Source organism: Nomascus leucogenys, chromosome 15, assembly GCF_006542625.1.
Source record: "Nomascus leucogenys isolate Asia chromosome 15, Asia_NLE_v1, whole genome shotgun sequence".
In the NCBI taxonomy this organism is placed as follows: domain Eukaryota; kingdom Metazoa; phylum Chordata; class Mammalia; order Primates; family Hylobatidae; genus Nomascus; species Nomascus leucogenys.
In genome coordinates this window covers 20,550,251-20,576,135 of record NC_044395.1, presented here as the reverse complement: position 1 = coordinate 20,576,135, position 25,885 = coordinate 20,550,251, and the positions used below count along the sequence as shown (strand labels likewise).

Here is a 25,885-nt window from a genome sequence, read left to right as displayed (position 1 = left end):
CCATGCAAAATGCAATGGCTTCTTTGCTGATCTGTAAATATAGGATTAACAAACTCAGTTTCTTCCTGCCACCCTCTCACAACATAGTCACACACAGCTTCTGATACCTAATGTAGGGGGCTTCTCCCCACACACCAAGCAAGCACTCCTCCAGTAGCTGACACCAGCTGGGTGCCCTCTAACTCAATTCAATTCCAACACTACCTACCTGGAGATAGCATCAGATCCCACAGGTTAAGGGTTCAGTCCCACAAAAGCACCTCCCACTTCCAATGCCAATCGCAAGCTCCAGGTTGTTTGACCTGTGCTTCTGATGACCGGCTATATATCAGGGTTCCCACAACCTCCTCGCTGGGTTTGATTAATTTGCTAGAGTGGTTCACTGAACTCAGGGAAACATCTACATTTACCTATTTACTATAAAAGATATTACAAAGGATACAGTTGAAGAGATGCATAGGGCGAGGTATGGGAAGGGGCTTGGCACTGGGTGTGCCAGTCTCCAGGAACTTCCAGGGATGCAGTGGTCTGGAAGCTCTCTGAACCCTGTCCTTTTGGGGTTTTATGGAAGCTTCATTATATAGGCATGATTGATTAAGTTACTGGCCACTGGAAATCAACTCAACCTTCAGCCCCTCTCCTCTCCCCGGATGTTGTGGGGTGGGGGTGAAAGTCCCAACCCTCTAATCCTGCCTTGGTCTTTCCAGCAACCAGCCCCCATCCTGAAGCTGCCTATGGGCTGCCAACCCCCCAGTAAACTCATTCACATATGAAAAGGCACTTTTTAACATAAAACCACTTTGAAGATTTCAAGGATTTTAGGAGTTGTGCACCAAGAGACAGGGACCAAGACCAAATATATATTTCACAATATCACAGCTGGCTTTATCTTCCTTGATCTCCCAACAGCTTTCTATATAACTGACTTGCTCCTTTTGGAAACACTTCTGGTTTCCCTTCCGTCACTGGCTGCTGCTTCTCAGTCTTGTTGGCTCACCCCATCATCTTCTTCTGCTGGAGCTCTGGATATTAGACAGTCTCTGAAAGGTTCCTTGATGCTTTTACTTTGTCTAGCTACATTCTCCCCCACCCTGATGTCTCATCTATTTCTGTTGCTTTTAGGGTGTACCTCTGGGAGATTATTCCTTAACTGTTCCCCTGGCCACGTTTGAAGTGAGTCCTGGGATTGAGTCTGCCTTGGGACAGTGTGGCTTTCAGGACCAGCCCAATTCCTGCTTGTGCAAGTCTGGGAGACTGAGTGTGGTTTTAAGCTGTGAGAGTCAAAGACATTATCAGGCCAGGTTCATGGACTTTTGGCAATTCAATTTCTCTGAAAATAGCCTTTGGCTGTATTTGCTTCCAATCGATTTCTTATGCCAGTACCCCGTTAACCACGATTAAAGTTCTTTCCTCGACTTAGTTGTCCAATCTGTTATTATTATTATTATTTTTCTTCTGCACTTCCAAGTCTCCTTGTCAACTTGCTGGTGGTTACCTTGGGGTCATCTGAGAGCTAGCTTGGGTGGGAAAAGCGACACCTTTAATCTGATGTTTGTCACAGTACTGAGTCTCTTTGTAAGAGAATTTTTAATAGTGAGCCTTTAATCCTTGAAGCCTTTTCCAGTTTCATTCCTGTAATTTAGGGTCCAGAAGCAGTTAGCTTTCCTATATCCAAGAAAACCCAAATTTTTGGATTCCTCCTACTTACATTCATTTCTTCTTGGGAAATTGTCAGTTATTACTTGAACACATCTCTTCATAGTAATATCTTGCTACAAACACTGAGGAGCAATCAACACATACTAATATTATGTCCCCCACCCCAACCTCACTGTTTCCCTTAGAGCTATAGGCTTACTATATACTTGGCTTAGTCTACCTTTTAAGTTGTTGCACTCAAGAGTTTTCCTAAATGTTTTATTCATGCCTATCACAGGGCTCTTTCTAACTAGCTATCTTGCTCTTCTTGCTGCCAGCAAAGGCTCTAAATAAACCTGCCACTGTCTATCTTTCTGACCATCTTCTTCCACTCTTTTCCCACCTCTGTACCCAGCCTCACTGTGATTCATTTGTTTCCAGAACAGGACAGGCCTTTGCATGTGCTGTTCCCACTGCCAAGAGCTCCTTGCCCACCCCCACCCCTAATCCCACTCCATATCTTTGCATGGCTACCTCCTTCACATATAATTTGGGTCTCAGCTCAAATACTGCCTCTCAGTGGGGTCTTACCTGACCATCTGCTATGGTTTGAATGTGTCCCCCAGAAGTTTATGGGTTGGAAACTTAATTCCTCTGCCTTCATGAATGGATTAATATTATCATGGGAGTAGGTTTCTTACCTTGATAGTGACTTTGTTAGAAAAACAAGCCCTCTCTGGCTTGCTTGCTCTGTCTTGCCATGCAATTCTTTCACCACGTGATGACAGCATAAAGGCCCACCCAGATGCTGGCGTCATGCCCTTGGACTTCCTAGCCCCAAAATCATGAGCTGAATAAACTTTTATTCTTTGAAAAATGATATTTAGTTATAACCAGAGAAAATAGACTAAGAAACCATCCCATCTAAAGTTTGTTTTCAGCTGGGCACGGTGGCTCACACCTGTAATCCCAGAACTTTGGGAGGCCAAGGTAGGGAAATCACCTGAGGTCAGGAGTTCGAGACCAGCCTGGCCAGCATGGTGAAACCCCATCTCTGCTAAAAACACAAAAATTAGCTGGGCATGGTGGTGCACACCTGTAATCCCAGCTACTCAGGAGGCTGAGGCAAGAGAATCGCCTGAACCCAGGTGGCAGAGGTTGCAGTTCGCCAAGATCATGCCACTGCACTCCAGGCTGGGTGACAGAGTGAGACTCCATCTCAAATAAATAAATAAATAAAAATAAAGTTTGTTTTTCCTAGCATTTACCACTGCTTGATATGATCTTCTTTATTTGTTTACTTGTCACGGTTCATGTCCTAGTCTCCTGCATGTGGACCCTGTGAGAGCCAGGGCCTTGTCTGCCACCATATCCTTGGTGTTATGAACTGTGCTTGCCACATAATTGTTATGACTAGAAATACCGATACCTACATAATACTCATTGTATGCCAGACACTGTTTTAGTTCTTTGTTAAAAATATTTTAATATTTTTAATGAATTACGTATATTTCAAATATACATAAAAATAGAATAATATAATGAACCTCACATAATGCCCATCACCCAGATTCAACATCGTCCAGATTTTGCCACACTTGCTTCATCTATTCTTCTGTCTTTTGTTCCTTTTCTGTCTTTCATTTCTTTTTCCTGTCTTTTGTTTCTGCTGAAATATTTTAAAGAAAATTCCAGACATCATGTTGTTTCACCACAACATACTCCAATTCATGCATTTTTCAAAATGAATTTTTCTCGTTTAACCTCAGTGCCATTTATATCTTTCCAAAATTAGGAAGGTTCCTCCGTATCCTCACTCAGTCTGTGTTCAGATTTTCCTGATTGCTTCAAAAATAACTTTTTAAAGTTGATTTATTTGAATTAAGAGCCAAATCATACCCACATACTGCATCGATTCGTTATTTCTCTTAAGTTTCATTTTCCCCATGCTGTTAACTTGTTGTGGAAAGGGGTGATTATTATTAACTATTCAGTTATGAGGTGATGAGGGCCTGAAATGGGGCTGGGTAGTAGGAGTAAAAGGAGGACATGATCTGAAGAGACCTTATGGAGCAGAGTCATCTGGTTAACCCAGCTTTAGGCCAGTGGAGTGGCGACATCGCTGACCTTTCTGAGACACTTGGGAGCGACAAGATCAACAGTGGCCTTGTTTCCTCTTACAGGGTCCCTAGTGTGACAACTGAAGGGAACCTCGCAGATGAGCTAATTGTACCTGTTGTTTTAGTCCCTTTTCCAACCTCTCCCAGCTAGGCAGAACATCTGTACAGTCCTCCCACTTGTTCACAAAGTTCCCTCTTTATCTTGCATGCTCTGGAGCTTGTTAGGAGAGGGTCAGCCTCCATACATGGGACTTACCATGGTTACCAAACCAGCCGTGCAACCAAGCTTATGATTGCTTAAAAATATACTGAAACAGACCGGGCGCGGTGGCTCACGCCTGTAATCCCAGCACTTTGGGAAGCCGAGGTGGGCGGATCACGAGGTCAGGAGATCGAGACCATCCTGGCTAACACGGTGAAACCCCGCCTCTACTAAAATACAAAAAATTAGCCAGGCGTTGTGGCAGGCACCTGTAGTCCCAGCTACTCGGGAGGCTGAGGCAGGAGAATGGCGTGAACCTGGGAGGCAGAGCGTGCAGTGAGCCGAGATCGCACCACTGCACTCCACCCTGGGCGACAGAGCGAGACTCCATCTCAAAAAAAAAAAAAAATACTGAAACAGCTGGTTCCCTGCCTTAGACCTCCTGAATCAGAATTTGTGGGCATGCTACCTGGGAATCTGAAAGCAGCTGTGTCATAGGTTTTGTCCGGTTTTGTCCAGTTTTGTAGCTGTTTATGGTGAAAGGCAATTCCAGTAATTGTTACTCTGTCATGACCAGAAGAAAAATTTCTGTTCTGATTTTTAAATTTGAATTAGTTCATTTAATCCTTTCACCAACTCTAAGAGGTAGATTATTATCCTTGTGTTTTCACACATTAAAAAAAAAAAAGCTGGGGCCAAACAAGACTAAATAACTTGTCCGTGGACACATTTTGTAAGTGCTAGAGCCAGATTTTGAATCTAGGCAGTTTAGCTCCAGACTCTGTGCTCTTATACATCAACCTATTATCTTACATAATACCTGCTTAATTAATGCATTTTGGATAAATGCAGTGAAGGCTTTCTCTTCTATCTTTCTTACCCATTTAAGTTCTGTTCTCCTTGCCAGAAAAGCCTCAACCTTACCTTAATCCAATGTCTTCTCTTCTGCACCAAGACATCTCAGCACACTGCAGCAAATCCAACTTCTGGGCAGATTGAGTTCCTGTCAAGTTATCTGGGCTCTCAACCATCCCTAATAATTCTGTATTTCCCTAGTTTTTGCCTTCTGTTTTCCATAGAGTTCTTATCTGAATCTCAGACACCTGCACCTCCCTATTCATTATTTTCAGGAAAAACATCATTTTCAGCTCAGTTTTCTACTCATCCCTTATAAATTTGACTCGTATTGGCATCTGTCCTTGCCTTTCCTCCACTGTCAAAATATTTAGTGTTTCTCTATCAGAGGTTCATCCACTTTTAGCTACTGCCCTGTCTTTCTTCCCTTTCACAGCCAAGCTTTCAGAGGTGTTGTTTGCATTTTCTGTCTGCACTTCCTCACCACCCTCTCACCTCCAGCCCACTCCATCACTACAATCTGGCTTCTGTACTCATCACTTTATTCGTTTACTAGTGTCGGCTTTTATCTTTATTAATTTTGTCATTGCATGTTATTTAAATGTACTTGTTATTCTTTTTTTTTAACTTCTTGGTTTAGATGCTTAATTCATGTATTAATCATCTTCTGTTATTAATATAAGTAAATAAGGTCATAGATTTTCCTCTCGTTAGTGTCCTATAGATTCTTATGTGTAGAGTTTAAAAAATTCTAGATAATTTTCAATTTTTTTGGTTTCTTCTTTGGTCCAAAAATGTTTAAGAAAAAAATTTAAAATTTCCGGGTGGTAGGGTCTTTTGTTTTTGTAATGAATATTTATTTTGTTGCAATTTGATCAGAGAATATTTTGTATTATTTCTACCTTTTGAGAATTTAAACAATTTCTTTGAGGCTTTTTATGTAGTCAGTTTTTGTGAATATTCCATGGGTACCTTGAAAAGAAGGTATATTTTCTATTTTTAGATTAGAGCATTCAATATGTGAATTAACTAGATTTGAATTATTAATTACATTTTAATATCTTCTATATTCTCATTTACTTAGGAACATGTGAGCAGAGGAAACCTGTGCCGTTTCCGTGGGCATAGCCTAGAAAGTGTCAAGACCCCAGACTCATCTCTATTCTCAATGTGGTGCTGGAGCAGAAGCAATGCTTTGATGGTTGTTGCACAGCCCAGAGTGTCGTAAGCACAGGGAGAGTGATTTCTCTTACTCCCAGGTGAGTGTATGAGTTTGCTAGTGTTGCCATAAAAAAAGACCACAGACTGGGCGGCTTCAACAGCAGAAATTTATTTTCTCACTGTTCTGGAGGCTGGAAGTCCAAGATCAAGGTGCCAGCAGGGTTAGTTTCTGGTGAGGTCTCTCTCCTTGGCTTGCAGATGGCCACCTTCTCACTGTGTCCTCCTATGGCCTTTTCTCTGTGTGTGTTTCCCTCTTCTGATAAGGATAGCAATCCTATTGGATTAGGGCCCTATTCTATGACCTCATATAATCTTAGTTACCTTTTTGTTTAGTTCTTTTGTTTTTGGTCTTGCTTTGTTGCCCAGGCTGGAGTGCAGTGGCACGATCTCAGCTCACTGCACCTTTGCGTCTCAGGTTCAAGCAATTCTCCTGTCTCAGCCTCCCGAGTAGCTGGGATCACCAGCGTGCACCACCACACCCTGCTAATTTTTGTATTTTTTTAGTAGAGACAGGGTTTCACCATGTTGGCCAGGCTGGTCTTTAACTCCTAACCTCAAGTGATCCACCTGCCTCGGCCTTCCAAAGTGCCGAGATTACAGGCGTGAACCACTGTGCTCGGCTCCTAATTACCTTTGTAAAGGCTCTATCTCCAAATACAGTAGTCATATTGGGGCCAAGGGGTTCAACATATGAATTTTGGGAGTGGGCAGGGAGGCAGGCACAATTCAGTCCATTAAAGTAGAGAATGGGAATAGAAGAGAGAGGGAAATTTGTTTTAAAAGGGAGAAAGACATTGAGATTGTGTAAAGGGGATGTTGCAAACTTTTAAAATCTGTGATCTCAGACCAAATTATACAATATAATCTCAGTAGGTGCCAATAGTAGGGAAAAATGTTAGCTCTCGTGTCTGGCACTAAGTACCACCCACCCTAACCCCGGTGATGGGAGCCTCTAAATGACTGAGATTTAATGTCTACTACCCACTTGAATGGGGACTTGAAGAAGAAATTCAGTGCAGTTATACAGCAGGTGCTTTTTGCACACTTATCCCCACTGCATCTGTGGCTCCAGCTCAGGTCTGTCTGTGAGTTTTTGAGCTGCATCTGGGTTAGATGCAATTTTTTAGCCTCAAGCCAAGCATGCTCCAAATGAAACTCCTCATTTCTCATCATGTCATCCTCTTCACCCTCATCTAAACCTGTTCTTCTTCCTGTGTCCCCTAGTTTACGAATTATCAGCATCGACTCAGTGGTCTGGGACAGAAACCAGGGTGTCGTGTTCGGGAGCTGAAAACACTAAAGACTAAAACCCAATGAAGACACCTTCATCCTAGTATCTCACAGCTCCTGTGGGTTCACAGGAGATTTTGTTTAAAAATTAATTAGGTATGCTACTTAAAAACCCACTGTAGAAGAGAGTGCAGTACAGTGGAGCAGAAGAGACGGGAAACCCTAAGCTGCTGAAAAGCCTGGGGGCTGGTTGAGGGGGGCATCTGTGCAGAGAAGGAACTGGAAGGAGGGAGAAGTGGTAGTGACAGAGGTGAATACCTGGGAGCGGAAGGTTCAGGAAACTTCCTTCATTGTCTGTTCAGTTCTTCACCTAAATGTCTAGAGGTGGAGCTGGGCTTGGGGGATGGTTACTGAGTCTGAACTCCATCAAGAAGGGCCCAGGGGATCAGAAGGTTTGCTGCTTCCTGGACAAACTCCCTGCCCTCCATGACTCTTCTGGAATCCACAGCACCTGACATCTTTTCGGTGGATTGTGAGCCCATAGCCCGCCTGGACTACTTCAAATCCAGCCGGAATCTTTTGGGAAATGGATTCCTCCATTTCCTGTGGAAGGACTACGATGACATGATTAAGTCAGATGCTGATCTCCTTCAACCTTGTGGGAGGTCTGTGGGTGCTCAGGGTAGCTGTGAAAACTTTAAATCAGGTGCAGCTCTACTTCAACCCCGAGGCAGGGTTAGAGAGGGAGGTGGGCGAGAGCCACCAGGTAACTGACAGACACTTTGGACCTTCAGTGTGTGGACCTGCCCTATGGGAAAATTTTAGTTCCACTTGATACATGGTCCATGGTGGGAGACCCTCAAAGTCTCTGAGGTTTCTGAGGTTGAGATTTCCTGCCCCCATATAGTCTAAGAGCTGTGTCTTTGATGGTCCTGAGTGAAGCTGCAAAGGCATCGGAAAGTAGGAAGCCTCTCTCCACCTGCAGGGTGGCCTTGACTGCTCTGCCCCGTCACCACTATGGCTCAGGAAAACATCATTGTGGATGGCTTCCAGATTTGCTCCTAGGGAAACAATAGTACTAGCCAGGTTAGACCATTGAAATCAAATAATGGGTATCTTTTCATGATTAACAGGAGAAAAAATAACATAACCCACTAGATAGACTTTTCCCACTTACAATTTTTCTGCCATAAACTTTTCTTAAACCTCTGATGCCTGCCTCAACCTATCTGCCACTGTACCCTACGGATAAAACAAATGAGCGGGGAGCAAATGAAGAGTAGCAGCAGAACCCAGGAGTGAATGAGCATGCTAAGTTCAATAGCCTGTGTTTCTGCGTTTTCCTGGATCTGCATGTATGTGCCTCTGATTTTATATTGCCTATGGACCTGACTACTGTAGTGTGGTATGTTTCCTGCTGGCAAAATTGTTCATAATTTGTGTATTAGAATTAAAGAGATGACTAGTTCCTGTTGTTTTACAAAAACGACCAAGATTTCCAGGTGCTCTGCCATCTGAAGACATTTAAAGACCAGTTACAGCTCAGGGATAAGAGGGTGAAAGCTTCCAGCTTAGGCAGATGGCGAGAGGTGCTTCTTGCTGAACAAGAGGTTAGAGGCTGGGCCAGAGGAGGAATTATAACAGATTCAGCTCATCTTCTCTCCTCACTGCCTTGTTCATTTTGGAAGCCCCTTGCCAGAGTCCAAATGATATTGATATTTTGTGTCGACTCAGTCTCTCCCTAGCTGGAGAGAAGGCAAGATAGGGATAAGAGACCAAGAGTTCTGTGTGCAGACCCTATATTCTCATTTTAGTCCCCATGCTGCCGAGTAAGATTCTTAGAACACAATTGATGCTTAATAAATGTTTAAGGCTGGGCGCGGTGGCTCATGCCTGTAATCCCAGCACTTTGGGAGGCCGAGGTGGGCGGATCACCTGAGGTCAGGAGCTCGAGTCCAGCCTGGCCAACATGGTGAAACCCCGTCTCTACTAAAAATACAAAAATTAGCCAGGTATGGTGGCACGTGCCTGTAATCCCAGCTACTTGGGAGGCTGAAGCAGGAGAATCACTTGAGCTCATGAGTCAGAGGTTGCAGTGAGCTGAGATTGCTCCATTGCCCTCCAGCCTGGGCAACAGAGTGAGACTTCATCTCAAAAAAAAAAAAAATAAAAGTTTCAGACCATGTTACAGATGGTCTCAGCGGGGCCATACAGCATTTCAGTGAAGAACACTTGGAATAGGAAAGCCAGTGTCCTCATGAATGTGACCAGGTATCTCTGAACAGTTAATTTGCAGTGGTCGATTGGTGGTTGAAGTGACAAAGCTGGTTCTCTGCTGGTTGCTGCCCCACCCCTCAGTGCCTTACTTCTCCTAACACTCCCCTCCTACCCAAACCATCCCTGCTCAGTGCTGGGAACTGTGCTCAGTGGTGCCTAAGGCTGTTAGTACAGATAAAATTCCAAATCTTAGAGTTTGCATTCCCAAGTGGTTGACTATACCCCAAACAAGCATGTCTCTCTAAGAAGTTTAGAGAAAGTAGAACCTTTTGGGAAAGGTGGACCTCAGAGCCATGCTTAGGTACTGACGATTTAGAAATATTCTTGTTCTAAAACAGGTGGGCTGATAGGAAAGTGACTAATTGGCATTGGCCCTGAGGCCACCATTATCAGCTCCTCTCTGCCTGTGAGTCTGTCTAGGAGACCATTGCCTCCAACTACATGGGCAAGAATGGCCTGGAGGAGAACAGGTAGCAGAGACAGAGGCTGCAGTCATTTGACTGGTCTCCAGTGGTAAAATACGTACGTGAGCTTGAAGGGATTAGGCAAGGAGTTCGGTGTTTGTTTTTGCACCTTGAGGATGCCAGAGCTTCACGTGGCTCTCTGAATCAAGAATTTTCTGTGGGGCTCATGTAGAAATGGCAAGAAAGGTGGAGACTAAGAAAGAAGGACGTCAGTGGAATTGCAGGAATAAGAAAAGAAGAATGAGTTCTATAAAGCCCGAAGGAGGGAACCGAAATAGACGGTTAGACAAGCCTGGAGCCAGAAAGAAACTGTCCCAGATGCCAAGATCTGAGCCCAAGCGTATGCATAACAGACAGGATGACAGTCAGCTGGCTTTTGATGACAGGCAACCATTCTGACTGGTCAGTGTTCCTGTTGTTCCAATTGTAACCTCCAGACTTTTGACCCCAAACCCGTGGAACCTTTCTGTGGGTCTCCTGAGGTGACCTTTCACTGCTGGGAACATAGAAACACAGAGAAGGCCATCGCTGGGTTTGTTGGGAATGGAATTAAGACCAATCTAACTTTGAGGCAGAATAGAATTTACTTACCTTGTATAATTTCAGGCACCAGGAAAGTCCGCCATAGCATCTTCACTCCCAAAATACCCCACACCCTATTTAAGTAAGAAGGTTGAAGTTGTTCATTAGGTCCTTCTTCCTTTTGCTTAAGACAATAACATTTGTAATACACTATTGAAGAGCTGTAAAGAGTAACCCTTTAAGTGCTAGTCCTTATTCTTACCTCAGTATGAATGAGCCTCATAGCCTATAATAGGTATTTAAGAAGAGAATGTGACAACTGAGTGGAGTGTGTAGCCAGGAGACACTGGGAGGGAAAGATGATGGAGGTACTGGATGTCCTCAACAATATCTACCAAGCTCACTTTGTATTAATAGTTTTGCCCTGCTGGTTCCAGGCAGACTTTCCATTTCCCTTTGCACTTGCCTGACTTGTTTTAAGTCATGGACCAGGCAGAGAAAGAACTGGACGATTGTCAGAAGCACATTGCAGAGAGAGAGCTGGCAAGTGGAAAGAGCACTGACTGCAGGGTTGGCGGGCCCTAGGCTTGCCCGTGCCAATAGCTGATGTCATGACTGCGTCTCCAGGACGCAGTGTCTTCATCTGTAAAAGCAGTGACCTGATTCTGATATTCTGAGATTCCGTGAGTGTGTGTATGGGTTGGGGTTAGGGTTATGGTTAGGTTTTGTGTTAGAATATTCTGATATCTTGCGAGTGTGTGTATGGGTTAGGGTTAGAATATTCTGATATCTTGCGAGTGTATAGGGGTTATGGTTATGGTTAGGGTTAGGGTTAGAATATTCTGATATCCTGTGAGTTGTGTATGTGTTAGGGGTAGGGTTACAGTTAAGATTAGGGTTAGAATATTCTGTTATCCTGCAAGTGTGTGTATGAGATGCAGAAAATGACCAGGAGTGATCTATATGTCCCATGAGGTAAGCTTGACCCAGCTGGCCACTCTTTCCACTTCCTTCTTTCCAGAGAGAAGTGGGCTGAAAAGGAGGAGTGTTTAAGGAAAGCTACTCAAATGTGCTTACATGTGACATTTGGAAAGAATGGCCTCTGAAACTTGCAGTCCTGCCCCTGGCCGACTGCCTCGTTTTCTCCCTGTGGTTTCAGGCTGCCCCCCACCGCCACCACCCACCCTGGGTACCTGCCAAGACACCTTGTGCCAACTTGGGACCCTGTTTCAACCCAGGGACCATATGCCACAAGCAGAGGCTTTGAGACCAGCTTCTACATGGTGGGGGACAGGAGGTTCTCCACACTGCCCCTAGAGAGGAATTTCTGCAGGAGCCCCTGCAGGAGACAGGCTTGGATTTTGAGAAGTTGGAGAAGGCTCAGCAGGCAGCTGAGAGCCACTTCCATGACTGCCCAGTTGACCCAGGGATGTTCTCTGTGGCCCGGTGAAGGGACTGATGCAGCAGACTTGGTAGGAGCTGGGAGGGCACAGGGGCAGGATTTCTGGCTGCCATCCTGCTACCTCATTTGCTTTCCCCTCCATTTAGTCTGTTTTATTTAGAACCCTTACCAGCAAATGCTTTTAGAGTCTTATTATACATGATTGCCAGGTAAATAGGAATGTTGATCTCAAACAGAGAGGTTTATAATATGCTCCACTCATGGCCCAGGGAGGAGGGGAAAGAATTGGACCAGAGAAATAAAGCTGTGCTGCTTCTTGTTTCAAGGGCTCTGCAGGGTTGCATAGAGAGAAGAGGGGAGAGCCCCCTATGATCTCCTAGTTTAGGCCATTTGTCACCACACAACTTCTGAGCCCATTCAGCACCTCCATCCTCACCCCTGCGAATATTGCAGCCCTACCCCATGAAATGAGAAGAACACAGGTTTCTGCATCGGGAGACGTGGCTTTTCCTCTTTGGCTCTCTGGCTTACTTGCTTTGTGACCTTTGGTAGGTCACTAACATCTCAGAGCCTCAGTTTCCTCATCTCTGAAATGGAAATAATTGCCAGGTGCGGTGGCTCACGCCTGTAATCCCAACACTTTGAGATGCTGAGGCGGGTGGATCACCTGAGATCAAGAGTTCAAGACCAGCCTGGTCAATGTGGTGAAACCCCATCTCTACAAAATATACAAAAATTAGCTGGCATTGGTGCTCATGCCTGTAATCCCAGCTACTCGGGAGGCTGAGGCAGGAGAAACTCTTGAACCCGGGAGGTGGAGGTTGCAGTAAGCCGAGATCGTGCCACTGCACTCCAGCCTGGGTGACATAGCAAGACTCTGTCTCAAAAAGTAAATAAATAAATAAAAGAAAAAGAAAAGAAAGAAAGAATTGGAAATAATAATACCTATCCCCAGGGTTATCGTAAGATCCCAAAGATATAATAGGAATGCACTTAGTAAATAATTATGTGTGTGATGTGGTATGTAAGAGTTTTGGCTGACTTTATATATACGCATGAAATGAGCAGTTCTAAAGAGAGCTGCATAAGCTGTCTTCTTTCTGGATCCAACACAAACGATCTAACCCGGTCTGAGGCAGGGAGGAGGCACTTGGCAAAAGACTTTTTGAAGGAAGTAGCAGCACATTGGTGAGATGTAAAGGATATTTAAGGGTAAGCCACGTGAAGGAATGGGGTTGAGGGGTGAAGAGCAGGAATTCCCGCGTGCTGAGACCTGGAGAAGAAATAACATACTATGTTAGGTGAACTTCAAGAAAAGTGAAGGAACCTTAAATGTCATTGTGGCACTATCCCTAGAGGGCACTACTAAGGCTGTGGTAGAACAGGAGAGTGCTCCAAGCCAGCAGAGAGGACCAGAGGTAACTGTTGATAGGCATGGGAGGTGGGCAGGTAAGTGATCGATTCATTCAACAAATATTTGTGGAGTACTCTGTAAAGCTCAGTGCTAAGCTCAGCATCAGAACCTTTGCCCGGGGCTGGTCCTCACACTAAACATAGTTGCAACACATAAGCCCTTGACCACATTCTGCCTCATGTGCCTACTCTGCCTCTTTTCTCTCCGTTAGTGTTGACATTGGTAGTTTTTACCTTATCCTTTACCCATTACTAAAAGAAGAAATATATTGGCTACTGTGTTAGTCCATTTTGCAATGCTGTAAAGGAATACCTGAGACTGGGTAAATTTATAAAGAAAAGAGCTTTATTTGGCTCATGGTTCTGCAGGCTGTACAAGCATGATGTTAACATCTGCTCAGCTTCTGTTGAGGCCTCAGGAAGCTTACAATCATGGCGGAAGACAAGGGAGGAGCAGACATGTCACACGGCGAGAGAGGGAGCAAGAGACAGAGGAGGAGGTGCCAGCCTTCTTTAAATGATCTGCTCTCTTGTGAAAGAGCTCACTCATTACTGCAAGGATGGCACTAAGCCATTCATGAGGGATTTGCCCCCACGACTCAAACACCTACTACCAGGTCCCACCTCCCACATTAAAGATTACATTTCAACATGAGATTTAGAGGGGACAAATATCCAAACTATATCAGCTATATCAAGAACACTCACTTTGTACTTAGGTATAAAGGTTGTGGCACTGTCCCTAGAAGGCACTACTAATGTTCTGGGCACCTGGTGTGATAGAACAGGCCAGTGCTCCAAGCAGGCAGAGAGTACCAGAGGTGACTGTTGGTAGGGGTGGGAGGTGGACCTAATCCTCATATGTGTGTGTGTGTGAGTGTGTGTATTATGTATGCATATGTGAGTGTGTGCAGATGTATGTGTGTGGTGATTCAGGTAGTGGATGGTGGCTAGATCTGTCTGTGGTGCCAGCACGTGGGTAATGGATGAGGTTGTGTATCCCAGGTGCTGGGGTCAGATCAGAAGTTGGATACCAGGAGAAGCTTGCAGCAGATGGGACCAAGACTGAGTGTTAACTCCATCCAAGGGGAGCTCCAAGTGTACACAGGAGTGTGTAGCCAGAAAGCTGCTATGGGATGGGAAGGCATAAGGCAAAGAACAAGGCAGCCAGGTACATGTGCAGGGTTTCTAGGGCAGGTGCCCTAGGCAGGACTGGGTTGCCTGGTGCTCCCCTTGCTGCATAAAGTAGGATGGACCTGCTTGGGCCACCAGATGAGGGTGTGTGTCCTGGGATAGGTTCTTCTAAGGACCTGGTGTTAGTTACATGAACATTCACATTGGGAAACTATTGGCTCCTTTGATCCTCAAGTCACCATATACATGTGGGCCCAGTGTGAGTATTGCTATTGGCCTCATGGGAGAGAGGGTGATACCGACATGTGCAAGGCGTGGCTAGTGACAGTGAAGAGCTTACAGTTCACTGAATTTATTAAAAAACACACAGCTTGCTTTTATTAAGTCCCCACTGAGTAGGCATGGGACTCTACTACAAGGCAGAATTTGCTAATTCTAATACAAGGGGATGATGGGAAGCACAGAAAAGGAAGGGATTAGTTCCTGCTGGGGAACAGGAGAAGACTTCATGGAGCAAGCTACAGCGAAGATGAGTCTTAAAGGAGGGTGACGGTTGGAAAGGCATTCCTGCTAGAGGAAACAACACTGCTAAAAGCATGGTGCTGGGGTCAGATCAGGAGTACAGGGAGTGACTGGGGTGGGTGGTCCATTCTTGGGGACAAGGCAGGTCATCCTGCTGAATGTGTGTCTCTGCAATGTGCCCTTTGGGAAAAGGAGGAACAAGGACAGCAGAATGGCTGCAGGCACCAGACCAAGACGTGTTTTTGGGTTATTTCCCTTGTTTTTCACTCTCTGGGCACAAGAGGGCAGCCGAGTCTTGAGCTTGGCGGGCTGCAGGGCCAGTGGAGTGGGAGGGCTTTTCCCTCCTTTGCATGTCCTCGGCCTGCTCATTTGCCTGCAGCCTGCACTCCTGTTCTTCCAGATCCTGACCGATGAATGGGGGAACCAGGAAGAGGAGGGCCGCAGCCAGCACAGAGTGCCCTGATCTCCACCGGGCCATGTTTTCTACATGTTGCCTGGCCTCCACCACAGAAGCTGAGGCCCAGGAAAGCCAACCCCGACCTGCTGGCCCAGGGTCCCACTAGGGACGTAGGCTAGCCCATATGCTGCCTGGATGACAGACCAAGGGAGAGGCACAGCAGCCGGCCCCTGGAGGAGAATTCTTCCAGCCTCTCTCTGCTATGGTAAAAACCTCCTTAAAGCCCACGAAGCTGGGGCAGTAGGGCCAATTGCAGCAGATGGGGCACAATTAGCTCACTAGATCCGTTCCATGGCTATTAAGGCCAATCCGTGCGTTAGGGCCCATGCAAGCGGGAGGAATACAAAGACGAATGGGATTCAGGCTCTTCCAAAAAGCTTACTTTCTAGTGGACAAATGGCCATTGCAGCATCATGTGGCAAGTTTAGTGACAGAGAGATGTTCAGGGCACTGGGAAGTATAGAAGAGGTCCATTAACGTAGCTCTGCGGGTGTGGTGGAGGGAGGTCAATGAAGCCTTCCTGGAATTCATGCCTAAGCTGAGTATTAAAGATAAAAGAATTTAGACAAGCAAAGGGAGGGAGGGCTTTTCAGGCAAAGGGTCAGAGAGTGTGAGCAAGAAATCAAAGTCAAGACACAACATGAGAGGGATTAGAAGTTCCAGTGTGTTTGAGAAAGTTCCAGTTTGGCACTGTTTACTGTTGCAACCATTTTAATAGATACATGCTCCATGAGCTGGCTCTCGTCTCCCACTTCGGCCAGCTGAAAGGGCTTCTTGAACAGGTTTGCACATTTCCACAGGGGCTTTGGAGAACTGAGTCTTTCTAGGCTAGGGACTACAGGAGGGACTAGGAGAAATTGGATGCTGAAAAAGAGAATTAGAGGCAGGGAAATTAGCTTTCTGGCAGGCCTTTTTTTCTGGGGGAATGTCTTCTTCGCTGTGCCCGAACAAGTGACTCGTCTGCAAACTGGAGACTGATGAGGAAATTGACCAAGGAAGGTAAAGTGACTAAAGACTTCTGTGCCTGATACAAAGTACACTCAAGAAGAATCCAGAGGTTAAGATCGTAAACCCCAGCCTGGGCAACGTAGTGCGATCTCCACTCTACTAGAAATTAAAAACGCCAGGCATGGTGGCATGCACCTGAAGTCCCAGCTACTCAGGAGCCTGAGGTGGGAGGATCACTTGAGCCCGGGAGGTCGAGGCTGCGATGAGTTGTGATTGCACCACTGCACTCCAGCCTGGGCCACAGAGTGAGACCCTTCTCAACAAACGAACAAACAAATCCCCCCAAATTGTAAACAAATACAAAAACAATAAAAAAATTAGATTCCTGCTTGATAATTAGATTCCTGCTAAAGTGATCAGGCAGACAGACTGGAAGAAATATTTACAGTGAATAAAACCAACAGGGGACAGATATGTTCTAGAATATACAAGGAACTACTGCAAATCAACAATAGGAAAAAGTCTAAAGACAAAAAGGAGCAAGAATATGATCAGGAAATATATAGAAGAGGAAACTCCAAAAGCTAGCAAGCATTTTGTGACACAGGTTGTCTAACTCCTCCCCAGTTTGCATGCCCTTTTTTCAGCTGTATTACATCCAGGCTGTATTTCGCAGCCCCCTTGCCTCAGGCCATGTGATGGAGTTCTGACCCAAAGAATATGAACAGATTAATGTATGGCAATACTTAGGCTGTGTCCTCAAAACCCTCATGTTCCAATCTCCTCCAAGAGCTCTCTCCCCTCCTCTGCGGGCTGGATGCAGAGAATCCAATGGAAGGCTCTGGGGCCCTAGAGCCACACAATGGAAGAAGTCTGAGTGCCCAAAGGACCACTGGGGGAGTACCCTTCCCTTGCCCCCCACCATGGTCTGCGATGTGAACACAAACATTTATTTTGTTAAGCCACTGAGGTTTGAGGTCTGTTACATCACTTAGCTTATCTCACTGATACTGATATGCATGTTTAGAAGTGCTCAAACTCATCAGAGAAAGTGTACAACTTCACTCATTCTCATTAGACTAGCAAAAATTAGTATAGCAGATCATTCTAAAAATTGATGGTAGGGATGGGAGGGGGTGTGGTGATACAGGAAACCTCATGCACTGCTGATGGGGGTGTAGACTGGTATAGCCTTGCTGGGGGCAATCTGGTGGTTCTTACTCAAATATGTGGATACCTTAGGATTCGCCAGTTCTACTCCTGGGAATGCACCCCATAGGAATTCTCACACAGGTCTCTATACGAAGGAGGCATGGATGTCTCTGGAATCATTGTGTTGGGGAGTTGGAAACAATCTGGGTATCCGCTCCTGGGGGTGTGGATAAACAAATGAGGGGTGCAAATCATGAAGAACTCTGCAGTGGCATGAAGCTGTGGGTCACATACACACGTAATGTGATAGGGCTTTAATGCATAGTGAAAATGATGCAAATACAAATATATGCGTACACAACAGCAGCACACATTGTACCAAAATGCACATAAAGAATAGACATCAAACACCTTGGGATGGTTGTCTATGAAAGGGAAATGAGAGTGGAAAATAAAAGAGGAGGGAGAAAATAGAATCATATGAGTGAATTTCCTTCCACTGTACAGATTCTCGGTTCATTCCGAAAGCGTTTTGACAAGAGATTGAAGACTGACAGTCACAGCTGTTTCACTTCCGAGGCTTAGTTTTCTTTACAGAATCTTATTTCCGTGAGATTATTACGTCTATCCTCAATTTTTAAAAAAGCTCATATTCTGCCTTTGCTCCTTTTCTTTCAATTTAATAAGCATTTTCTTTTAACCACCTGACCTCGTGCTTTTTGAAAAACTAAACAAAACAATAGAGGAAGAAGAGAATTACAAGATCCAATCTTAGTCCTAACATCTTTTACCCTGAACATAAAACGATTTGCTTTTTACATAGGTAACAAATAGAGGGAGAAGAGTGAACTCCATTATCTTGATATTTGTATAGCATTAGTAGTGATAGGACAGATGTCCTAAATAGGTATCGTACCATTACAGTAATTAGTAGGAAGCCAAGAAAAATCAATGGAACAGAGCAGATAGCCCTAAATCAGGTCCCAGTTTTGTAAGTAAGCATGTGACAAAGGAGCAACAAGCAGAGGAGGAAAGGAAACAAAGCGAAATAGTGCAAATAGCACAGAAGCCACTCAGGTTTTCAGCTTTTGCCAGCAGGCTATTGGGGAGGCTCCACCCTGATTTCCAGCCTCCCTGTGCCAGGCAGATGTGGATCTCCAGCAAGCTGGCCACCTGCCGCAGCAACGCTGCTGGTACCTGGCTCTGCCAAAGGCCCTATCATCCTGGATGCCATCTGCCTGCAGTTTACAAACTGTATAGCAGGGGTGGGTCGGGGCTGGACACCTTGTGGCTGGACTATGGAAACTGGTCCTGGCTGAGGCTCAGGAATCGCTTTCCTTTCCAAGTAGTCCTCAACCGCCTTCACCCCGAAATGGTTTTTTGTTTGTTTGTTTGAGATGGAGTCTTGCCCAGGCTGGAGTGCAGTGGTGCTATCTTGGCTCACTGCAACCTCCACCTCCTGGGTTCAAGCAATTCTCCTGCCTCAGCCTCCCAAGTAGCTGGGACTATAGGCGCGTGCCACCACGCCCGACTAATTTTTGTATTTTTAGTAGAGACGGGGTTTCACCGTGTTAGCCAGGATGGTCTTGATCTCCTGACCTTGTGATCTGCCCACCTTGGCCTCCCAAAATGCTGAGATTACAGGCGTGAGCCACCGCGCCCGGCTGTCTTTTTTTTTTTTTTTTTTTTTTTGAGCAGAGTATCGCTCTGTCACCCAGGCTGGGGTGCAGTGGTGTAGTCTCTGCTAACTGCAACCTCCACCTTCTGGGTTCAAGTGATTCTCCTGCCTCAGCCTCCCAAGTAGCTGGGATTACAGGTGCATATCACCATGCCTGGCTAATTTTTGTATTTTTAGTAGAGACAGAGTTTCATCATGTTGGCCAGGCTGGTCTCGAACTCCTGATCCACCCGCCTCGACCTCCAAAAGTGCTGGGATTACAAGTGTGAGCAACCGTGCCTGGCCCCAACATGTCTTTTCTTCCATCATGCTTCTTCTTCCTTTAGCCAAGAAGCTTGCCACCTTACACCCTTCCTCTCTCTCCCTCCTTGGCATCCCTCTCAATGCTTTCTGTAACCTGAGCAATGGATTTAGAAGCCAGTGAAAATATTTGAGACGCTTGAATATTGATAACCAGATAATTAGATAACTAGAGTTTCTGGCTGAATCAGTGTCTTTGTGGCTATGGATTTTCAACCCAAAGCTCTATGAGAGGGCACACTGTGAGAACCAGGCAGAAGGCAGCCCTCTGCATACATACAGTGATGCCCTTATGGTCTGCAGCCTCATTTTTACCCCCACAGGTAGCCACAACTTAAGAGTGACAAAAGAGAGAAGCCAACAGGTTGTGGACTCCAAGAAAGGGTTCCCTACCTCCTTGCAATTAAGGCTTATATTAATCACCCCTGGACTCACCATACGTATCCACTAAAATCTAGAGCAGGCCCTGCGGGAGCACATCAAATTTGATGGGTTATAGTTTTGCTGATAATTCTGTTTATTTGTTATTAATTACCAAGCACACGAAAGGCTCCCAAATTACTGATGCCTCTTACTCCAGGAGTTGCTTAATTTGGCTCTGCCTTGGAATTCTTTCCTGGGGACTCACGCCTGCCACAAGGTATGGTTTGAGCAGAGAAAGAGGAAAGAGGCTCAGTAGTTGCTTCTCTGCAACATATGTGAATACCCCACCCACAACTGCAGCAGGAAGAGGTGAAGGGAGCAGGCTCCTAATTGCTGTGGCGTACCCAGGGGTACATTTCTTTCTTGGAGATAAGCAGAAGGCAAGGAGTGTCAAATGAGAGATCACTGCCTACAGAAGTCTGTGTCATCTCTGAAGCATCCTGGGGCCCTGTGATCTACAGTAGGCCTTGATGTCATCTGAGGCACAGAAGGACTTCTTCCAGCATTGGAAAGAAAAGCTTGGAGGGAAAGCTTCAGCTGCAGTTTCTGTAACGTTCTCCTCCATCCTTGCCCCATTTTTGTGAGATCGTTGTTTATCCTTTAGTACCATTGAGTGGTTTAGCCCCACTGGGTAAAAGTAAGTGAAAAAGAAGCACTAGGTCCTGCCTCAGAGAGGAAAGTTGGGAAGATCAATATTATCAAGTAGACTTGATCTCTAAATTTGTGCTTGTTTCGAGGGACTCTGCGTCTGGATATGCAGGATGTTTTTTAAATTGTGAGACGCATCTACAGAAAAGTTCATAGAACATTTACATAGAGCATAAAGGTTAATATAAAATGCAGGAGCACTGGTTAGCACCGCAGGATCTTTGAAGCCCCCTCTTCCCCCTGTGTTCTGTAACCTGGGCACAACTTCATCCTCCCCAGTCACCCACAGGCAACCACTATCCTGACATCTAATGTAATTATCTCGTTGTTTTTCTTTAGTTTTCCCACCCATTTATGCATCACTAAATAATAAAATTTCCTTCTGTTTGTTTTGGAATTTTGGACTTTATAGATGGAATAAAAAGGAGGTCTTCCTTGGGACTTTCTTCTTTCACCCTGCATCATTTGGAGAATCATCCATGCTGATGCTTGTAGCTGTAATTGGTTCATTTTCATTGCTGTACACTCCAATTTATTCTACCATTGTTGGACTTTTAGGTTGTTTCTAGTTGGGGGCTGTTCCAAACAATGCTGCTAAGAACATTCATGTTTATGTGGCAGATTTTTCTCTGGATGTGTACCTGGACTGTAATTCCTGGGCATAGGGTACGCAGCAACTCAACTCTACCAGTCAATGCCAGACCATTTTTCATAATGCTGTACCAAGTTACATGCCTGCTAGAAATGCACAAGGACATCTATTGGTCAAGGCCTTTGGTGCTGGTCAGATGTGATTTTTGCCAGTTTGATGGCTGTGTAATTGTATCTCATTGTGGTTTAATTTGCATTCCACTGATGAGATTAAGGATCTTTTCCTAGGTTTATTGGTCACTTGGATTTCCTTTCTCAGAAAGGGTCTGTTCAAGTTTTTTGTTTTCTTTATTTTCATATTGATTCACAGAAGTTCTTTGTAAATTCTGTTGTCAGAATTCATAAATTCTTGCTTGTCAGTTTTATGTGTTGTAGTATCTTTTCCCAGTCTGTAGAGTGTCTCTTCACTCTCTTAAAGTGTCTTTGGTCGAACAGACATTCTTAATTGTAATATACTAGCATTTACAAATCTTTTATTCATGATTAATGGATTTTGTGTCTGGTTTAAGAAATCCTTATCTGCACCCAAGGTCATAAAGATATTCTTCTACATTACCTTCTAAATCTTTAGAGTTTTGCCCTTCATATTTAGTTTTTTAATCTGCCTGAATTGTTTTTTGTGCATAATGTGAGGTGGGGTTCTAATTCCTTATTCCTCCCTACAGATACCCAATTATCTTAGCACTATTTATTGAAAAGTCAATCTTTTTCCCCACTGATCTAAGCTGTCACCTCAATCATATATCAACTGTTCATAAAAGTACAGGTCTGTTTATGGGCTCTCTACTCTGTTCCATTGGTCTATTTGTCAGTCCTACTGCCAATACTACTCTGTCTTAATTACTACAGCTTTATAATAAGTATTTATATCTGGTAGACCAAGTCCTCCCACCTTATTTTTCTTCTTTAAGAGTAACTACTCTTGGCCCTTGGCACCGTCATATAAATTTTAGAGCCAGCTTATCAAGTTTCACCAAAAAACTATTGGGATTTTAATTGGGATTTTACTGAGTCTACAAATCAATTTGGAGACAAATGACATCTTTACCATGTGGAGTCCCCCCATCCATGAAGTGGCATATTTCTCCATTTATTTAGGTCTTCTTTAATGTCTTTCAATAAAATTTTATTATTTTCTCCATTAATGTCTTATACATAGTTTGCTGGATTTATTCTTAGGTACTTCATATTTTTCAATGCCATTGTGGACAATGTCTATTTTAAATTTCATTGTATAGCTGTTGCTGATTAGAAATGAATTTAATTTTTATATTGATTTCATATCCAGATATTTTGCTAAACTCTTATATTGTAATAATTTACTTGTAGATTATTTTTCATTCTCTCTCTATATCATCATGTTATCTGCTAATAATAACAGTTTTTTCTTTTTCCTCCTCAATACTTACATTTTTAACTTTTTTTTAACCTACTGTACTGTCCAGGATGTTGAATGAAATTGGTATTTGTTAACATTTTTGTCTCTGTTCAACTGGAAAGGAAAGCTTGAAAGGAAGAGTGATGTTTGTTGAGGTTTTTGTAGGCAATCTTTATCTGATTAGGGAAGTCTTTATTCTATTCCCAGTTTGGCAAGAATTGTTTTTGTTGTGAATGGATACAGAATTTAAGCTTTTTGTTTTTTTTTTTTTCTGCATTTGTTGAATGGATCAGAAGGTATTTTTCCTTTAACATGTACATGTGATGATTTGTATTAATTGAATTTTGAATGTTAAATCACTTTGTATTCCTGGGAAAAACTCACCTTGGTCATTGTATAGCTGCTAGAAAATTAGGCTCTTGAGTTAGACTGCCTGGGTCTAAAACTTGGCTATACCACTGTCTAGCAGCGTGACCTGGGCAATTTACTTTACATTTTTGTTCCTTGATTTTCTCATATGCTTGGGGATAATAATAGCCCCTAACTCACCAAACTTCTGTACATTTTAGTAATATGTCCAAAATGCTTAAACCAGTTCCTGAAAAATAGTAAGCACCATATACATATTTGCTACTTTATTGACCAGAAAATAACTTGTTTAGGATTTTTATACTCATGCTCATGGGTGATTTTTAGCTTGTAATTTTTTTCTTCTCATAAGTAACCTTGATATTAGGCTTTAGCTAGACTTATAAAGTTAGTTGAGGGGTATTTTCTCTTTTTTTGTTCTCTGTGTTTGTGTAAGATTAGAATTACTGATTACTTAAATATGTGGTAGAATTCACTGGTAAAGCCATCTGCTCTGAAGATTTTGTATGAAACTAATTTCCCATTTAAATTCTTTAATGTTTACAAAGAAAGTCAAATTTTATATATTTATAAAATTTATAAATTTATATAAATATATAATATATTTGTATATATTTATATAAATTTATATATATTTATATAAGTTATATATTTATTTGGAAACTTCTAAATTTAATGTTTCAATGTATAGGCATAAAGTTATTTGTAATATCTTGTTATTATCTTTTAAATGTCTGTAGCATCTGCCATGAGGTTCCCCTTTTTATTCCTGACACTGGGCATGTGAGCCTTCTCTCTTTTTTGCCTTGATCATTCTAGCTAGAAATTTGTTAATTGTATTTATCTTTTCAGAGAACCAACTTTTGGGCCTGTTGATTCTCCCTATTAATTCTTAGCTTTTCTACTGTGCAGGATTCTCTTCTTTCTACTTTTGTCTATTTTGCTGCTTCTTTCTTAACTTCCTCAGCTCATTAACTTTCAGTTTTTCTTCTTTACTAGTATGCATATTTGAGGACTAGAGTTCCCTTTAAATCCTGCCTTAGCTGCAACCCATGAGTTTTTATACGTAGTATTTTTATTACTACTCAGTTAGAAATATTTTATAATTTCCATTATGATTTCTTCTTTGACCCATAGGTTGTTTGTTGGTGTGTTTCTTTATTTCCAAACAAATAAGGGTGTTTTATTTATCTTTTATTTTTTACTTTTAGCTTAAATGCATTGGTCAAATAGCATGCCCTATATCATTTCAGCCCTTTGAAATATGTTGAGGCTTGCTTAATGGGCTAGTATATAGGAATTTATTAGGGGCCTATGTATTCTTGAAACAAATGTGTGTCTTAGACCATTTGGGATGCTCTAACAAAATGCCATAAACTAGGTGGCTTGTAAACAACAGAGATTTGATTCTCATAGTTCTGGAGGCTGGGAAGTACAAGATTGAGGCACCAGCAGATTCACTGTCTGGTGAGGGCCTGTTTCCTTCTTCATAGATAGCACTTTCTCACTGTGTCCTCATGTGGTGAAAGGGTGAATGAGCTCTCCTGGGCCTATTTCATAAGGGCACTGATCCCATTCATGAGGGCTCTACCTTCATGACCTACCACCTCCCAAAAGACCCCACCTCCTAATACTACTTTGTTGAGCATTAGGATTTTAACATATGAATTTGATGGGGAGCAAACATTCAAATCATAGCAGTGGGTGTTTGGGTGCAGTATATTGTATATGTCCATTAAATCAAGTTGGTTAATCCTGCTGTTCATGTAATACATATTTTAACTGATGCTTTTGTCTGTTTTTAATCCTCCACCAAATATCTTGTTATTTTATGCTTTGTATTTGTCCTTAAAGAGCTGTTTCTTTTTCTCTCCATTCTTACCTTCTTTCGAATTGATAGTATTTTGACATTCTAGTTTTTCTGCTCTACTAATTTGGAAGTTAATACACTTTGATTATATTATTTTGTGGTGTCTAAAATTGGAGTGTAAGTATTTTATTTTGGATCCCACTGAGCACCAGTGAGGGAATGGGGAAGTGAGACAGAGAAAGCAAGCTATCTGATGCAGGGTAGATTAATGTGGAAAACTAGGGCTCAGCCACTTTAATTCCATCTTACTTATTTTTAACCACACATGGCATTATTTTTTACGTCTATTAGAATGATCCATATGTTGGCCTTCTCAGTTAATTCTTCATTCCTTCTTGCATTTCAGATCTTCCACTGGGGTTCACATTCCTTCTGTCTGAAATTCATCATTTAGAACTTCCTTTAGAGAGGACGTACTAGTGGCAAGCTTTTAGTTTTGCCTGCTACTTTCTTTATGTTGTCCCAATTCTTCAAAGACTTTTTCTGGTTGTAGAATTCTAAGTTGGCAATTACTTTGTTTTAGCACATTTACAATATCATTCTCTTGTCTTCTAGCATGCTTCCTAGTCCTGCAAAGGCGGCTGTTAGTGTAACTATCACTTGTGTTTTTTCTCTAGATGTTTTTAACATCTTTTGTAGTCTTTGGTGTTGCAGTTTTTTACCAGTAAAATGTCTAGGAGGGAATTGCTTTTCAAATATTTTGCTTGTGATTCACTGGACTTCTAATCATAGTCCTTCCTAGACTATTACAATGATTAAATGAGTTAATATGTGTCAAGCACATATAGAACAGTACTTGCACAAATAAGTGCTCAATAAATACTACCCATTTTGGATTCTGTGTATTGATGTCTGTGTCAGTTCTTAATACATTCCTTCATAGCTCCAACCCACCCTTCTGTACTCTGTGGTGTGAGAGCTAGTCTATGTCTCTTAGCTTTCTCTTTTATTTTTTCCATTTCCCTTTCTCCCTCTGCTACATTTTGCATAATTTCTTTTAGCCTATCCTCC

The 25,885-nt window shown here is 43.2% G+C and overlaps 1 protein-coding gene across 2 annotated transcripts in view; it reads left to right on the top strand.

The window, feature by feature from the left end:
• The window catches only part of NNMT (nicotinamide N-methyltransferase), a 49,909-nt gene that overhangs the window by 2,824 nt on the left and 21,200 nt on the right, over positions 1-25,885 (top strand). For both annotated transcript variants that reach the window (XM_030829495.1, XM_030829494.1), the window contains exon 2: positions 5,900-6,074. The gene's annotated coding sequence lies outside the window, so the exon portion shown is untranslated. The remainder of the gene's footprint in view (positions 1-5,899; positions 6,075-25,885) is intronic.